Below are 13,996 nucleotides of genomic sequence, written 5' to 3' on the forward strand. Positions count from 1 at the left end.
CAAAAGTGGGAACCATATTCGATGCATTTTAGTACAATGGCTGTGGTAGTGGGTTTTAACTCCCATTCTTTGGAAAAGGTAAATGTCAATGTGTAGCACAGAGAGTTGAGGCTAGAAACTACTGAGGTGCTGAAGACTTCAGAAAAAATCTGGTGCTTTTTCCAGGTGATTTTCCACCCAACAAGATAGAAGGGCAGTGGAAATTTTCAAGCCATGTTTTTTTTTTGCCCCACGCTCTTTCTCCATTATGAGTGAGGGCTTGGGATTTGATCAGACAAGCTGAGGTTCGCAGCTCTGCACTGACATTTATGAAGTATTATTTAAAACCTGGGGCATTAGTGTGTGCAGTCCTTTCTGTGTAAGAATAAAAATAACAGCAGCCACCATGCATCAAGTACTTAGTTATGTTCTAGGCTGGATTCTAGGTAAATGTTTTACCAAATGTTATTTAATCTTCCTACATGTTGGTGAGAAAGGACCTATTACCATCATCCCTATTCGAACTTCATCCCAGCGAGAAAGGATCTATCACCCATCCCTACAGAGCAGTTGGGTAATTTCTCCAGGGCCTTAGTAGTAAGGGAAGAACCCAGGATTTGTACAATTCTGACCGTGAAGAACATATTCTCAACTATTCCTGGATTCCGCCACTGGTCTCCATTTGGTCGCCAACCGTGTGACGGTTTCCTGGCTCTGTGGCCTCATTTGTATTCTTGTCTGCCTTCTCTTGTGGCCAAAAACACATCTGCAAAGGAATTCATTGGCCACAGAACTGAATTTCTCTGTGCAAAATCTAAGTGGGCCACTCCAGAAACATGGGAGTGCCCAGCCCTTCGCAAGCATCCTTCTTTGATGGGGCCAGCCCAGGTGCGGCAGGCATACACACGTCATGCTATTCAGAGAACACATTCCCCTTGGTCTCCCCAGAATCGTGGCGAGGGTCCAACTGCAATTCCAAGGTTTCCCGTGAAACATTCAGCCGCCCAAACTAGGCCAATGACTCTTTCTCAGGTTTCTCTTGCTCCCAGATGAACCTTAATGCTCTCCGAGTGTATAAGAAGAGCAAATACTCCCTAAGTTCTGATAAAGGAATAGAACCTTTCCTTTTCCTTCTCTCAGGATAACTGGCATGGTTGAACTAAGGTAGGGGCCACGTGACAGCCCAGATGGCAAAACACAGTGTTCTGTGACCTGTGGGAAGCCTCTAGCTGATGGCTTCCCCCAGGATTCTAACTCACTTTGCCTTTTGGACAGGCTACAGGGTGCACGCAGATTATAGAAAATTTAGAGCCTAGCACTGGTGGCATAAATGACATTTCTCAACCCCCCTCCCCATCCAGGACTCGCTCTGGGTCTCCAGCATCTACGTGCCCTCGCCGCCTGGGAGGGAGCAGCTGCGGAGAAGGGCAAGGGTGCCAGGTACAGGGGAAAGCACCCATTCACAGCGCTGCCCAGGGTCCAGGTGCAGCAAGTGGAATACCGAGACTTCCCTGAAGCCCTTGCAAGACAACCTGTGCACCTGCATTCCGAAGGGAAGAAAAGCAAACAGTTCAAGGCCACTTCCTCGAACCAGGCATTTATCGACAGAATTGTAACCCCACTGGGGATGTTTCCTAGGCTGCTGACTTGTTGCAGGCAAGGAGCCACACCTGAGGAGACAAAGGGCTGTTTCTTTGCTTCCCGCTAGTCCAGGGGTGATCTGGTTCTGAGCACATCTGGAGGGTCATTGTCAGCACCACTGACCACCTATAAGGTTTGGATCATCTCGGGTTTGCAAGGTGCTCTGTGGCCACTCTGTAGGGACCTACATCCAGGTTTAGTGAGCCCTTCCCGACCATTATAGATCATGGTAGATGTGATTCCCCTCTCTGGGCTCCTGTTGATTTGAGTAGACCTTTTAGAGCCTGGCATAGAGCCTATGATTGATGGAATTCACATATCATTTGCCTTCGTTGCTCTGCCCCGATTGAGCCACGTCCTCAGTGACTGAGCTCCCGTGAGACTCAACATTTGAGCAGAATGTCCTTCACAGCTCTCTTCCAGGTGCGGAGACTTCTAGAGGCTGTGTCTGAGTCGTACAGCCCATAGGCCAACACGCTCAGAAGTGATGGAAGGCCGAGTATTGCTAATATCTGTAATGATGTCCATGCACCAAAGAAAATCCAGTTTCTGTGGAAGGTGGTATTAGCCCATATCCCAGGATGAAGCAGGGTTGGGGCCTGGGGGAGATGGGTGTCACCCTCTGCCAGTGGTGGGTGACAGGCAAGCTCAGAACTCAAGGCAGGGTGTGGTTTAAAACCTTGAAAAAAAATGAATTGGATAAGCATTCACATTGGATGGCTTAGTTATATAGCTTCCCAAGGCAGGAAACAAGACTAAACTATGTCTTCCAGCTGCATGATACTATGAAAAGATCAACACAGAAGACGGTTCTGTCTACCTTCTAATCTCAAGTAACACTTAAAAACACTTCATTAAGTACATTTTACAAAGGTATTTCCTTCCTGTTCCATATTGTTTCTTTCTTTCTTTCTTTTTTCTGCCTGACCTTGCTACCAGTGTTAAAGATGCCAGCTGCTCTTTTTCAGGAGGAACTTAACTAAATTCTTTTAAATCTTAGTATCTATTTTTCTTGCTTCTAAACTTTTCTTCTTTGCCATGTCTGGATTTTTCGGTTCTTTTTCTTATACCGAGTGTTCAAATGCCCCCAGGAGACCAGCAATAACAAAGATAACAATAACTACCTTATGCCCCAAGCTGTGGCTTTCTTAACCTCAGCCCTTATTTCTGGCTTTCATTTGATTTCAAAGAGCGTTTCACTACTTAATAGATCAGTCACATCTTGCCTGTCCCTCCATCTCTCTTGGTTTTCTCCTGAGAGCTGGCTTTGCTTAGCATTCTTGGAGAAAGCTTGGTCTGCTTCATCAGATGGGTGAATGGCTCTCACAAGGTGGAGGCACTGAGGATGGACAGATGGGAGGAAGTAACTTCCGTTACTCACATTAGATTGAACCAGGTGAAACTGCCAATACTGGACCATTTTTTGACCTATAAACATAACTTCATAAGTTTAAACTAATGTAGGAGTTTCGGGCTCATATTTATGCAGTCAATCAGTTTTCCTATAAGTTCTATTCAGCCAGAGAGAATCGGATGGTCTTGCTCACTGAAGGCTCCCTTCATGCTGAATTCCACGTTTTTCTGAAGATGATAATAGCTAGCATTTATTGGACAGTCCTGCATCTTCTCATGTGATCCTTACATCAACTCAGTGAGGTAGGATATATGACTCCCATTTTACAGATCTGAACACTGAGGCTCAGAGAGGCTGCGTGAAGGCAGGTCTGCCTCACTCTACCCCCATGCACTTTTCCCTCTACCACACAGCCTCATCTTTGCATTAACCTCTCTTCTTTTTTTGGCCGTGCCTCACAGCTTGCGGGATTTCACTTCCCTGACCAGGGACTGAACCCAGGCCCGGCAGTGAAAGCACCGAGTCCTAACCACAGGACCATCAGAATTCCCCAACCTCTCACCTTTTTAAAGCTCTTCCTGATATTATTCCTTTTGAAGTGATTTTGCCTAAAACAAATATGGGCAAGTTTTCCACCACCTGATCTTCACTGGGCTGTAATTGTTCAAGAGATGATGGTGATGCCTCCCTGTTGACAGGGAAACTGTAGGAACAGTGCCACTTATTTACCAATCTCTGGTCCCTCATTTCCTCAAGTATTGATAGAAATACTTTGGCATTATAATTTTTTGAAGTTGTAGGCAGACGACCGATTTGTATGTGTTACAAACAAACTGGGAACCCAGAGCATGAATGTATGTTTATAGATGCCATCAAATAAAATCTAAGAAATTAAATTAATCTGACACATACTTAATGAAGTACATAATCATTATTATGTTTCATGGTAATTAGGCACAAATGGGATGCGTTCCACGTAAATAATTGTAATTGGTTTGACTGTGCATAGACTTTTAGGTTTTTATTTTCTGATCACATTTAGTTTTTTAAGATCTATAAAGGGTGTCAGTGTGGACCTGTGTTCCCAGATTCCATCTGTCATCACCACCACCACCACCACCATCATCAGGTGCACTGACCAGTACAGGTGTGGGTCTTGCACTCCTTCCCTCAATAGTTAGGATTTCCTTGTCCCCTCCTTCCCCAACCCTAGCCTAGGATAATTGCTTCTTGGGTTGTAGGAATGCCCCTTGTACCTCTCCTCCTGCTGTGCTTCTCCCAGACTCACACCCTGAAGGGTTCCTTCAGCAGCTGCTAGAGCTGTACTTTTCTGTCTCCTTGGGTGTCCTGGATGCTGAAGGCTTGAAGTGACTAATCTCTGGGCTTCACTGTTGTGGATGAGAGTGAGGCTGGGTTTAACGTGAAAGAGGATGAGACAGACGCAGGAAGGGGAAAGAAAGTTTTAGGCCTGGGCTGCTGACTGAGTGTGGGATTTCCATGTTGCCAGTGACCCTATTCATATATGGTTGAAACCAAGGGGAATTTATTGGATCCCATAACTCAAATATCAGGGGTAGATTCCAGGGCTGAGGAATATCTTTAGGGATCTGTGTTTCTCTTTCCCTAAGCTTTGCTTTTCTCTGTGTTGATTTAATCTTAGGCAGGCATATCTTCATGGCGGGAAGATGGCCACCAGCAGCTCCAGGATTAAATCAACCATCTCAGAAACAGGAGGGAAAAAGCACCTCTTTTTTCAGTAGTTCCAGCAAAATTCCTGAGATCAAGTGTGATTTGCCTGGCCCTTACCTGAACTAAGCAGAGTGGCCGTGGGCATGTGGTGCTCTCGTGAATGGCTAGGCCTCCGTCACAGGAGAAACTTTAGATCTGGAGGTGGAGTCAATCCCACTAGACCACGTAGACAGATAGTGGGCAATAGTGGGCTGCAAAGGAAAATTGGATGCTGTTATCAGAAAAGGGATTACAGAGTCGGGCAGATTATAGAAATTACAGATGTCCACTCTAGCTGGTGAAACGGAGGGCAGAGAGAGCACAGGTAAAATGGCCTGAGCCCCCATATCTCAGAGAGTTGGCTCAGAGAAGAGGAAGTATGAGGATTAAGGTAAGTAGAAGAAATGGGAGTAGATATGATCTCAGTGACCTATTCTACCTATTAAGTAGGTCTTTCAAGACCTTAAAATGAACAAAAGTTTTACTTTTCTGTCCTTTAAAACATCTCCCTCCACTGCATGCTGTTATTTGAAATGTCTTTAATCATGGACAACCCTTTATTCTAAAAACAGGGAAAACAGATTTAAGCGCAAATGCTCTGGGAAAGGCAATACAGAGGTATGAATGTGTTGCAGCCAAGGTAGAAATGAAAATATCTTATCATGTCTTGTTTTGATAAGGAAAAAGAACAGGGAAAGAAATGCCATTAGAAGAGAAAAGAAAGACGAATTGTAGATGATTAAAGAGAGAAGACAGTCAAAACTCACTTCCCATATTTGTCAATGTCAACTCAGTTGATCCAACACAAGTAGTGGCCACAAGACTGACCTTAGTGGAAATTCTATAATAGCATGTTTTTACTATTGATCTCTTTGCTTTTAAAGCTTCTTACTTTACTGAATGAGAATGGAACTTTCCAAATTTAGTATTTGCTCTTAGTTGGGAAGTCTCTATAGCCTGGACGATCTTGGCCCAGTTAGGTCATAATTCAAACTAGTGAGAAGAATGCAAGATAAAACATGTCACAGGAGAAATTCGCTGGCGCTCAGTCATATCCAGAGCCTTGGCATGCCTTAGTAAAGTTCAGCTTTTCTCCCCCTTCTCTGATATAATCTGCGTTTTGCTAAACAGGACTTAAACAAACTTGAACTTTATTCCAGAAAAGTAAAGAGAAAGCTTTGATACCCTTGAAGGCCCTTACATTTCAGAAATTCAGGTTTATTCAATATTTAAAAGACACTGAAAACTGGTACACTGTGCTCCCCTCAGTGTGACACCATCTTAATTGTACTTTCAGTGAACGAATGAGTGTTTGGGAGGCTGATCCTCCCAGGGACCTGGCTCCCAGACCTGACCACATGGGTTAGACCATCACTTGAAGATATTCTGAAGATTTCCCAGTAGGGGTTAGTAATGTGAGGACCACAGTCCACAGTAATGTGACACCACAGTCCAAGCATTTTTATGATATTTACTCTTGCACGTGAGAAATATTTCAAAGAACTTCAACATGGGCCCAACGATATTCTAAAAGCACCAATAAAGAGAATCAACACTACAAAATGTTGTCCTAATTATCCTGGGCTTTTATCAAAAATACTAATATTCTGGTCAAGTAAAATGACAGGAAAATGTCAGGAATGGTAGGGGGTAGGATTGTGTAAAGAAAAAGGTAGTCTGGAAGACAAGATGCCTTTTCATCTCTTTGGTACAACATATTGAAATCTATAATAATAATTTTTAATTGAATTCCCAATTCTTAACTTGGAGAGAGAAGGGAAATTCTTACCATATGTTTGGGCATCAAAGACAAAAAGCTAAGGGTGTTGGCTGTAATCATAGATAAAAATGAACATGCACTGAAACTTAGACTTTCCTCACAGAGTTCATGATTATTATTTGCATTCACAGCTGCTAAACAACACATGTATGCGGACAGGATAGAAATCAAATCACCCTCTGGTTATATATTAAAGGAAGTAGCATCTCCAGCTCCTATTTCCCCATGTACAATACTCATTACGCCTGTTTCTAGGTTCCTATTTTCAGTTGTTCTCCGAATCCAATGGCTTTATCAGTAACAATTATCTATGTCTCTGAGGCTAATCAGCTTAAAAAGAAACATTTGCCTGAAAGCCTCCTCTTTAAGTTTACTCTGGATAATGGCAAAGGCTACCACTGGCTACTGTGAGGACCTCCATGGGGGCCCCATCCAGACAGATGCATCAGACAGGCCTGGAGACTCCTGTGGAGGGGGGCCCCTCCCTCTAACCATCTCACTGCCTTTTACCCTCAAATCAACAGGAAAGGAAGACAGCAGCAAAAATCAGGTTAAGGGCTCTAAGCTTGAGACTGTGAGGCATCTGAAATCAGGTAGGATTGGGTAGGACCACACCTCTACACACGGATGGCCAGATGGCTGTGTTTGCACGTTAGTCATCCATCATAGGGCTGCCCTGCCACTTACTCCACCTTCCTGGGTCAACACCAGCTTTTCCCTCCCTCCTCCTTCCCTGCCTGCTATTAGCTCAAAGTATAACATGCTTCTCAAATTATGGATTATATCAGGTGACCTGACATAATTAACCCAAATAATCCATTGAAACTGACCTAGTATCTGTTTGTTTTGCACAGTAAAATGGAAAAGTTGCACACTGTGGGAGATTTGGCCACTTCCAGTTAACTGCCTCTCTGCTACCCTAAAGGCTGGAAGGTGAAATCTCTAAGAAATTTCTCTGGTCTTTGTTAGGTAGCCAGGTTTGGATGTAAATGATCTGGGCAACATGTATGTTGGCATTTAGAAGCATAGACTCTGGGGCCAGGTGCTGAGAACCAGGTGAGAAATCATAATCTGATTGCTACCAGGACATTTTTCTGATGGCTCGACCAGGGGTGTGTGTGTGTGTGTGTGTGTGTGTGTGTGTGTGTGTTTATCCTGTGTATGTGTCAGCTCTAGGATTGGCGTGGAATTTGCCGAGAGGTAGGAAATTACAGAACTAAACTATCATTCTTGAGGCTGGGGAAAGGTGCCTGAGGCACACACCCGTGGCAGGTAAGAAATAAAGCGGTGGGGGGATTTTTCTAAGCTGGGAGGTTGTTCTTGTTTCATGTGAAGATGAATGTGTAGTTCAATCCCTTCCCATGGTTTTTGTATTTTTAATTATACTGGGTTTTAAATAGTCAATTTAAAGACACCTGTGTGTTGTTTCTTTTTACACCTCTAACCTAGGAGACTGTGTTTCTGGGACTGGGACAGGCTCAAGCATGACTCCCATGATCCTCTGCTGCAGGGATGCTCATCTCACAGGCACATCCCAGGGCTGCCCTGTCACTTAATCAGCTTTCTCAAAGTGATTGAAAAGCACACTTGACACACGTGCCCTCTTCAGAGATCAAGTTATAATTAAATCCAGGAAAACTCTCTGACAGCTGGAGCCCAGGTTTTGAGTTTGGTATGTGTTCTTGCAAAAGCCCGCAGCCATAGCTGATGTGTCGCTGCCACATGCCTGGTGTGGGTGACCCTGGAATGTTTGTTCTGCCTACAGTCTATTTTGCTTGGGGAAAATGAAAGCCCACTAGTAAAGTAAATTTGCTTTGAATACAGATTTAATCATTTTCTCACAAAACTGAAGCTCTCCGTGTTCCGGACAGGACAAAAGGTTAGTTCGATATTGTGCCAACAAACAAGGAACCATAACTAAGTAGTTGAGAATAGGTAAACACAAATGGCTTGGGAGAGGGGGAAGTGTCTGGTGGGATGCCAGCGTGGGGACCAGATTTAACAGCTTCATCAAAGGGAATGTGTTAAATGCTCATTAACTGAATTTACAAATGATCCCCAACTGGGGGGTGTTGCAAACAACAGAGGAATAAACACACACACACACACACACACACACACACACACACACACACTAATTACATGCACACGTGCATACAAAGCAGGAAATGAAGGAGCCTTCTGCTTGGAAAATAAATCCAAGATAAAATAGTTTTAAATATAGACATTCAAAGAAAGCATTAACATAGATTTCATACAGGATTAAGGGAACAACTTGTCAATAGTAAGCTGCTGTCTCTGGTGAAGGTTATTGGGCCACTGCAAAGGGTAGGAGGGGAGACCGTGCCCATGGTGGCAGGGGGCGTGCACATCCCCAAAGGAGCCTGGAAAAGATCTGAAACACGCTCAGAAGGAAAGCAGGGGCCACTGGACACCAACGGAGGCAGAGTAGAATGCTTGATGGTAACAGGCCACCAGATTCTAAATATTTGTTCCTGAAATCCCTAATTTTCTAGGGCTTCAGGAGCCATTGACCCAGGCCACACTGTGGGTGTTGGTGGTGGAGGAAGGGCCACAGTGGATCACACTGGCACCCCACCATCACCCTACAGATGCTTAAGAAGCCATTAGGAACAGACTTCTTAGGGGATTGTTCTGAGTGTTGCAGAGGCATCTTGAGGGAAAAAAAGCGCATTCTAGATCTTCAGCCGCATCCTGATGGCATCAGAGACTCAGAGTGAGAACAGCACCTCTACTCGCGCCCCAGCCCTGAAATCTGACCCTCTAGTCTTCCCCTGCTGACTCCTGGGGCAGCACGTGGAGGGAAGGCAGGGTGGGTCAGCAGACTGGCCGATGGGACAACTGGGCTGCAGTTCTGCTTCTGCTGCTAAATATTTGTGTGCCTGGGGGCAAGTCTCTGGACCTCTCTCTCCGGGTCTTAGTTTCCTAATAAGATCAGATTTTCTTACTGGAGAATCCATGAATTAGCTTCAGGGAGATCTCAACTCCCTTGTTCGTAAACATTTTATGTGAATGTGCACATGTGCTTTTTTAAAGAGAAAGGACACATCCTTTAGGAAAGAATCATATTTTAAAAGATGTTCATGATGTAAGAAAGTTAACAACCACTGACTATCACTGGATTATTCCTAAATTTAGCTGGCGCTAAACTTCAATCCTTACCCCATACAATCCCTTCCATCTCTAACCCGTATAAACAACCAGAGGTTCAGGTAACAGAGCAAGAATCTGAGGCACCTGCCTATCATAGGTCACCAAACCTATAATCCAGACATCTTAGGTGTGTTTGGACTGAAAACCATTGGAGCCTCTTGGCTCAATTGGTTAGAACATAGGAAAAGTAAGTTCAGGGTTGCAGGTGTGATTCATGCTTAGACCGTTTCTTCACTTGAAAAGTAGAGAAAGGGGGAAACACTTCTACCAGAATTACCATAGGAAGCCCTACTCAGGCATCTTGGAACTTAAGGAAAATAGTGGAAAAGAGAAAAATATATAGCGTCTCATGGCTTTTTGAAAAACAAATGTAATGTCATACCATGTCCTCAGCCAAACCTTGTCAAGGGTCCTCTGGCTACCACCCTGTGAAATGGCTTTCCTTGGGCCCGCAAACACCCAGAGGCCACAATGTAAAGTAATACAAACGTGGTAGGGTGCTAGGTGCTTATCTCCTTTAGCCCATGTCACAACTGTAGCAGGTGGATAGTGTTAGCTTCATCCTCATTTTCCAGGTAAAAAAGGGGACTTTGGAAATGGGGAGGCAACTTTCTAAGGCCACAGATGGCAGGTGATGGAGGCTGGATTCAAATGCAGGCAGTCCCACTTCAGACCTTACCTACTGGTTCAACAACTGTGTGGGATTCCCATGAGGGCGTGAGGGGAGAGGTGAGAAGGGCCGGAGCGGGAGAAGGAGGTGGCATCACGTATGTTCCGGTGCGCGTACGTTCCTGCTCCTGTGGGCACCCCATAAGTACAGTATGGATTGGGTACAGAGCTGCTTGAATTTTACCTCCTAACTACTTCCTTAGACAATTACTCCAGCATATTATGTTTCAAGGCCAAACAAGTCAATCTCTCCCTCTCCCTCCCTGTGTCCTTACCCCTCTCTCTTATCCTCTCTTATTCTCTAACCAAAAGACCCTATATTCTTTTTTTTTTTTTAAAAAAAACACCCTTTTATTTCTATATCTGTAAAAGATGCTAAGTGACCTGAGTTCTCTTTGTTTGTTTGGCCTCACCGTACGGCTTGCAGCATCTTAGTTCCCTGACCGGGGATCGAACCCATGCCCCCTGCAGTGGAAGCACGGAGTCCTAACTGCTGGACTGCCAGGGAATTCCTGACCCTATATTCTTGAAGTTCTGTTGCTTAAAAAGTCTGTGAGGGACTTCCCTGGTGGCGCAATGGTTAAGAATCCGCCTGCCAATGCAGCGCACACGGGTTCGAGCCCTGGTCCGGGAAGATCCCACATGCCGCGGAGCAACTAAGCCAGTGCACCACAACTACTGAGCTGCACTCTAGAGACTGTGAGCCACAACTACTGAGCCCGTGTGCCACAGCTGCTGAAGCCCGTGCGCCTAGAGCCCGTACTCTGCAACAAGAGAAGCCACCACAATGAGAAGCCCGCGCGTTGCAATTTGGAGTAGCCCCCGCTCGCCGCAACTAGAGAAAGCTGGTGTGCAGCAACGAAGACCCAACGCAGCCAAAAATAAATAAATCTATTTTAAAAAAAAGTCTGTGAGAATATAAATTCAGAATAATGGCTACGTTTGTAGGTGAGGGAGGGCATGTGAGAGGTGAGAAGTACAGAGTGCCTTTAGATGTATAAGTTTTATGCTTTCTTAAGCTGGACCATGGGTATGGACTTAATGGTTTGTATGTTTTCATCTGAAAAATGTGAATATTATTAAATATTAAACAATCTTTTTCACAGTCAGCCTGAAAAAAGATTTACTTGGCCTTAAAAATGTTCATACCACTTGACTGAGCAGCTCCATTTCTGGGAATCTATTGTGAGGAAATAATCTGAAATGAGGGCAAAGATTTATATGCCAAAGGTTCATCACAACGTTATTTCTAATTTAAAAATCTTGAAATAATTTAAAAAGCCTAACAAAGAAGAATGATTGGGCAAATTATGCTGCATCTGTGAGCTGGAATATTATATATACTTCAAAAAAAAGATGCTTACGAAGTGTTTTTAACGGTATAAGGAAACACATTTGATGAAATTTTAAGTGGAAAATCAGAATATGAAATCACGCATAAAATAAGATTTCAGAGCTCTGGAAGAGACTGAAAGAAAAAGACTTGAAAGAACAAGGCAAATAGTGGGCACCTTTGTGTTGTACAACTGTGGCCCTTTGGACTTGTTTTTAAGTTCTAATTTTATGCAACTGAGTATAAATTACTTTTATTTCGTTTTTTTTTTGGCCACGCTGCACAGCCTGTGGGATCTCAGTTCCCCGACCAGGGACTGAACATGGGCCACAGCGGTGAAAGCACAGAGTCCTAACCACTAGGCCACCAGGGAACTCCCAGTATGTATTACTTTTATAAAATGGAAAAAATAAAACTAAAAAATTATCTGCTTATTGGTTCTTGTCATCAAAAATCTTCTGATATGTTCCTGTATTGGCAATTGGGATGACTTTTGTTCCTTAGCCTAGATAATGTGTTCCTGCTGACAGAATAACTCACAGGGTTATGGACGGGCCTTCTGGAGTTCCTGGTCCCCAAACAATTCAGTGTCTCCTGTTTTGTGTCATCTATTCCAAGACTAGATGGAGATGAGGAAAGCCCAGTAGGAGACCCAGGTAGATACACATGCTTCTGACCAAGTAGGGAAGAACTATGGTCATGTGAGGTAAGGGTGTGAGGTTTCTCTGGCATGTACACACACACACACACACACACACACACACACACACCCTCGCCTCCCCACAGTGTCCCTGCCCACATTCCACCTGGCCTGCGTGCCACAGGAGGAAGGTATGTGGCAGGAGTCCAGGGCCTCTGAGGCAGCTGTCTCAGGGCCCAGGTGGCTGCAGGGCAGCAGTCACAGCTGGCAGGTGGAGAGTGGGCGTGGGAGGGAGTGCGAGCTGCTCTGGGATCCTCTCTTCTTCATGGTCCCCTCCTCCTTCTTCAGTTCAGTCATTCACCCCAGAGGAAAGTGTCTGGCTAGTTTAACCAGCTGCGGACGGCTCAGAATAAGGAAGAAATAAACCTGGGCTTAGCTGCAATCAAACGATAAGCCTTGTGGAGTGGGGTCCCCAGAGAGAGTTGCGAAGCAGCTGGTTGAATCTCTTCAGGTTTCCTTCCAGGGATACGTGAGTGTCCTTCCCTGCCCCCTGGATACATCTCTAGGTGTGTCCTCACCGCAGAGAAATGAGCTATGCTTAGAAGCAGAGGCTGCAGCTGGGGAGAGGGCTGGACATATTATAGATGGAGGAGAGGGCAAAAATGCAAAAGGCACCACCTGGGACTCCTTACCACAATCTTGATCAGATGTTAAAAATATATATATTATGTATATTTATTATATATATAATATATTTATATACTTTATTTATCTTATTTAATTTTTGGCCGTGTGGAATCTTAGTTCCCTGACCAGGGATCGAACCCGTGCCCCTTGCAGTGGAAGCGCAGAGTCCTAACCACTGGACCGCCAGGGAATTCCTCAACATACTTTAAATACATATTTACATTTATTTAAACTATAAATGCGGGACTTCCCTGGTGGCGCAGTGGTTAAGAATCCGCCTGCCAATGCAGGGGACACGGGTTTGAGCCTGGGTCCGGGAAGATCCCACATGCCACAGAGCAACTAAACCCGTGTGCCACAAGTACGGAGCCCCCGTGCTGCAACTACTGAAGCCTGCGCGCCTAGAACCCGTGCTCTGCAACAAGAGAAGCCACCGCAATGAAAAACTGGTGCACTGCAACGCAGAGTAGCCCCCGCTCACCACTAGAGAAAGCCCGCGCTCAGCAACAAAGACCCAACGCAGCCAAAAATAATAATAAATAAAATACACAACATAAAGAAAAACAAAACAAAACTATAAATGCTTTAAAGATGTTTGATATATATTTACATATTTTTAAAATATATTTAAAGATGTTTTTATATGTATCTGTTTGATATGTGTATAGATACATGCTTTTTAATCTTCATAATATCAGGCTGAGGTTAATAAGCAAAATTTATTAAGTCAAGTAGTACTCAAGGCCTTACTCCCCTTCTTCCCCCCCCCCCCCACAGAGTTCCCTTCTTCACCTGCTCCTTCCCTGACACAACCACTCTTAGCTCTTTTGCTTCTTTTATTTGTTTGTTGCTGGCATTGTCATCTTTCTAAATTATGTGCCTATCCTGCTATTTCTTAGATTCTTTTCCCCCGCTACAGACATTATCTATTGACTTCCTAATATGAAAGATGATGATTTAACATTCCATCCTGCCTCCTTCCCCTACCCCTCCTTATTTTCCCTTTTTTTA

General features: G+C 44.4%; 1 protein-coding gene across 1 annotated transcript in view; it reads right to left on the bottom strand.

Annotated features, from left to right (window-relative positions):
• Positions 1-13,996, bottom strand: part of SASH1 (SAM and SH3 domain containing 1) — an 862,598-nt gene that overhangs the window by 225,093 nt on the left and 623,509 nt on the right. The window lies entirely within an intron of this gene.

Source organism: Phocoena sinus, chromosome 12, assembly GCF_008692025.1.
Source record: "Phocoena sinus isolate mPhoSin1 chromosome 12, mPhoSin1.pri, whole genome shotgun sequence".
Lineage (NCBI taxonomy): Eukaryota > Metazoa > Chordata > Mammalia > Artiodactyla > Phocoenidae > Phocoena > Phocoena sinus.